General features: G+C 43.8%; 1 protein-coding gene across 1 annotated transcript in view; it reads left to right on the forward strand.

Moving 5' to 3' along the window:
* The window catches only part of PTEN (phosphatase and tensin homolog), a 65335-nt gene that overhangs the window by 6548 nt on the left and 53769 nt on the right, over positions 1 to 5018 (forward strand). The gene's annotated exons all lie outside the window — the stretch shown is intronic.

Below are 5018 nucleotides of genomic sequence, written 5' to 3' on the forward strand. Positions count from 1 at the left end.
ATAAAAACCAGAACAATACAATGTTTGTGGTCTGTGATTTAGTTGGGGTGTTACCAACCATATTTATCTATAATATTTACTACAAAGGTCAAGGAAGGAATTTATTTCTAAACTTTTTCAAAAGTTTTTACTAAACTGTATGTCATAGTCACATAGCTTCCTCGTTCCTGCGTTGGCGTCTCCTCCCTCCCTAGTAGATGGCAAGTTTTGGCGGTAGTGTCGAGGCCACACTATGTGCCATGCCACGGGACTCTGGTGTCCATTGAAGCTGGAGTAGTCATTGCTTGTATCAGTCTGTTCCTGGACATCAGAGCCCCTTGCTGCATCAATTCCTGCTACCTGCCTGCTACCAGTCCAGTTACCAGTTCTGCTGTCTATTCTGCTACCAGTACGGTCTGCTGTCAGTCCTGCCACCAGTACAGTCTGCTGTAATTCCTGCTATCAGTACAGTCTGCTCTCAGTCATACTGCCAGCACAGTCTGCCGTCAGTCCTGCTACCAGTATGGTCTGCTGTCAGCCCTGCTACCAGTACAGTCTGCTATCATTCCTGCTACCAGTACAATCTGCTCTCAGTCATACTGCCAGCACAGTCTGCTGTCAGTCCTGTTACCAGTATGGTCTGCTGTCATTGCTGCTACCAGTACAGTCTGCTGTTATTCCTGCCACCAGTACACTCTGCTGTCAGTCCTGCCACCAGTACACTCTGCTGTCAGTCCTGCTACCAGTACTGTCTGCTGTCAGTCCTGCTACCAGTACAGTCTGCTGTCAGTCCTGCTACCAGTATGGTCTGCTGTCATTCCTGCTAGCAGTACAGTCTGCTGTCATTGCTGCTACCAGTACAGTTTGCTGTTATTCCTGCTACCAGTAGAGTCTGCTGTCAGTCATGCTGCCAGTACAGTCTGTTGTCAGTCCTGCTACCAGGAGCCTTGCATTGCACATGGCTGCATCAACCACAGTTAAGGTCTGTTCTAGCCCCAATTCTGTGAAGAAACTCAGGTGTATGGTACACTCTGTGGAAGACAAAAAGCTAGGACTACAGGCAGTTTAAGGGGGATCCCCCAGGCACGATATTTAAAGGAATTTTTAATTTTTATTGTTTCACTTTAAGCAATGTTAAAATCACTGCTCCTTTAAAAACTGTATTTTTTAAGTTTTTTCTTTAATTGATTCATGTCCCCCAGGGCAGTACCCGAATCCTCATACCCTTTTTTATGGCCAATAACTTGCATATAAGCCTTCAAAAGGACGACAATTGATTTTCAAAGTTCCAGCCCCATAAACTTGCATTAAGTTCAAATTCAAACTTTTTCCACGTTCTAAAGCTCGAATTTGAACCGAACACGGGGGTGTTCGGCCCATTACTATTCTCGCATCTGCTGAAACACTCCAACCTACACACTTCTGGTAACAGTTCATTGTGCAAGAGAGGAGTATATCTAATATGGACAGAAATACCCAAAAGAGCCTTAATTGTCAGCCAGAGTTTTTCCATCAAGTACAGCGTAGGTAGAGCTCACAATCCTTTAAGTAGACAGGAGTGTCAAGGCCATGTAGAGAATCCACACCCTGATGTAGAGAGGAGATAATAAGAAAGGAGGAAGTAGGGCAGTTGCCTTTCTCCCAGCCAGCTATATGTTGAATTTGGGCAGTGAGATAATAGACCCACTGATTTTGGGCTGCAAGGCCTCCTATAGAAATGGAATATTGTATGTACTCCAGTTTAATCCTTGGAAGTTTATTTTTTTCAAATAAGGTCCCTAAATGCAGCTGTAGCCTGCCGAAAAAAGGCAGGAGGCAACCAGCAGGACGAGTTATGTAGTAAATAAAGAAGATAAAGTGACATTAAAGTCACAAATATTTTTCTCCCCCCTCAAAGCTGCTTTATGGACTTACCTTAAATGATGCCCCTTGATCTGATCATCTTCTTCCTTCCACTTGTATTCAGCAATCCTTCCAGCGCTGGTGCCGGTCTGTGATCCACTGCATACTCCTATCTCTTCCTGTCCCACGGTGTCTGTCCGCATCCACGCTCACGGCTGCGTGCATTGACTTACAGTGACAGTGAGTCTCTCCTCTTCTCCCCGCCGAAGATCTGTACTGCGCATGCCCCTGCCCCATCATGCTGAGAATCTTCAGACCTTCAGGCTGGAGCAAGCGACGAAAACAGAGGTAAGAATATAACCTTTTTAGTAACTTTTTAAAATGTTTTTGCATATATCTACTGCTTGCTAGCAGTAGATATATGCAACAACAACAAAAAAAGAGTTTATTTATACTTTAAGGCATTCAAACCATTTTCAGTAAATTGGTACGGCCGGACACTAGGGGGGTTATTCACAAAGCTGCCAAAGGCAGCCGAGTGATTAACCCAGCTGAAGTGAAGTGAGCCAAACAACATTCGGCTATTCACTCCGGCTCAGTACGGCTGATTTCGGCCGTACATTGACTGAAATCAGCCATACATCGGCTGCACTTTGGTCAGCCGAACATGCTCTGCTTGGACTCTGACTTGGACTCAGCCGATCCAACATCTGGATCGGCTGAGCCGAAGTTCCGACACCTCACTCACTGCCGTTCGCCCCTATTCTCATAGGTGCCGAACGGCAGTGAGTGAATAGCTGAATGCCACCTAGCGGCATTCGGCTCCGCTATTCTGCTCGGTACCTCGGTGGTACCAAGCAGAATAGAAAAGCAATGAAAGGAGTTTTTTTTTAAAAGTTTAAAAACTATTTAAAAAAAAATGTAGATAAATAGTAAAATTAAAAAATAAAGATTAAAAAAATTAATAAATGTAAAAAGTGACAGCTAGCTCTGCCCAACTGTTTCCTATTGGCTGCCACCTGCTAGAGAAACACTGAAAAATGGCCTGGCCAGGAAGGGGGTCTAAACACCTGGTCTTGAAGTGGTTAATGACATATCAGCATCCCTGGGTCATTTGGGGATGCGGATCTGTCATTACAACTGGGCGGAGCCAGCCGTGACATCACAGGTGGCTCCACCCAGCTGTCATTTGCAGGGCTTACAGCCCGTACAGCAGCCCTTCGTGGCGGCCGAAGAGAGCTGAACGACCAGCCGAAACTACGGCTGGATCCTTTGGCTCCTTCGTGAATAACCCCTTAAGATTTTGCACCAGAGCTTGCGAGTGGAATTTAGCCTTTTATTATATTTAAAAAAAATGACCTTTTATTACATAAAACACATAGCAAGACCAACACATTGAGCAGACTGCTTGAGATTCCCTACCAATAATAATAATCTCTATATACTGATGTATACATATAACACAATACACAAGTGAACACTATTCCCAAACAGACAAATGTTTTGGTAACACATATAAGAGGATAACTTGCGAGTGTATAGATTTATAGGGAATCTCAAACAGTCTGATAAGACAAGGCATTGACCTAAATATACGTTTTATTTATTAGAGGTCATTTTTATATAGAAATATATATAATTTTGTATTTATAGAAGAATCTCAAACAGTTTCTAATCAAGGTAATTTTTTAAAATATAATAAATGACTTCTCTCACAGAGTTTATTTTTCTTCTTTGGCATTTTGATACACCGTAAGTATCTCATAGGTCTATGGAATTTGGAGTATTTGTGTGGGAGTTCATAATAATAATAATAAATAAATATGCCCCCCAGATTAACCCCCAAATCTCTTATAATTAAGTTGGATGGCCAACCTTTCGGACGTCGTGGACCACTAAATTAATCATTTTATATCCCGCGGACCACTAATATGAATTTTTTAAAAAGATAAATACATTTGTAAAATAATGATCAGAGATCTTCCACTTTATTAATATGAAATGCACATATTTAATATGACAAAATGATAAATTATTATTTAATGATAACAAAATCGTAAATGCTTTACGGCTATGATAAGGAACACGCCGCTTCTCAAGATCACTGGCAGCTTGTGCTGTCTGTACTGAGAGCCACGCATTCCTTGTGACAGCCGCTGCTTGAGTCAGTGAGAGGCAGCCCCGGAGCCTCCGTGCCGCTTCAATGACGGCCCAGCCTGCACGGCATCAGAGAATGGCTTCCCTGCCCCCCGGCCCAGTCCGCCGGTCGAAACAATACTGAAGCGTGCGGCTCGGCAACGGTTGCCTTAAGACTACCCTGACCTGCACCTCTCTTGCTTCCCCCTCTCTAGTACAGTGTGTGAATTTAGTGCAATATAAAGGCGAAAATTGTCATTCAGAATATAAGAATTTCTTAGAATATTATTTTTGTTTTATTATTAATAAAACATAAAAAATGCAAATAATGTCCAGATTTTTCTGCGGACCACCAAATTTTTCTCGCAGACCACCAGTGGTCCACGGACCATTGGTTGGCGACCGCTGGTCTGGATGACATTTGTGTTTACAGTGTACATATTTGAGGCTGAGCTGCTTTGTGGAAAAAAGAAATGGTTTAATCAAATATGACTCAATCTTCCAAAATCCTAAGAAAGAATATATGTATTTCTGAGAACATATTATAGAAGGGTTGGAGGGAATGAAGTGTATTGTTTGCAGGGCCCCCCCAATGCTGGGAGAAGTACAGAGAAGGCCTCTCATTTCTTTCTCTACAGCAGGAGGAAGAGAGGGAAATGAAGTAAAAAAAAAAAAATGACATTTTGTAAAAGTTCCCCACTTCTACACCACGTGACTCCCCCTCCTCAAGGAACGAAAAATAGTTCCGGCTGTGGAAAAATATCCTTCCGCTTCAAATCTCAAATCCTTCCATTCCTTCACGAAATACTCTCCCCGTATGTCGCGCTGAAGGCTCTGAACGCCGGACTCGTAACGTGTCGTCGGAGCGGAGGTGGCGGCAACTCGCAGAGCAGCCGAGCGGCGGCTGGATGATGTGGCGCGGACTACATTGCGCTGAGCAGAAGGCGGAATGATCTGTGCTGACGGACGCGGAAGGATACGCGAAGTCTCTTGGCTGACTCTCGCAGGGAAGCCATGATGGGAGCCTGAGCGTGCGGTGGCGGCGGAGACATGAGACGAAG

Source organism: Nanorana parkeri, unplaced genomic scaffold (assembly GCF_000935625.1).
Source record: "Nanorana parkeri isolate BGI_ZX_2015 unplaced genomic scaffold, ASM93562v1 scaffold356, whole genome shotgun sequence".
Lineage (NCBI taxonomy): Eukaryota > Metazoa > Chordata > Amphibia > Anura > Dicroglossidae > Nanorana > Nanorana parkeri.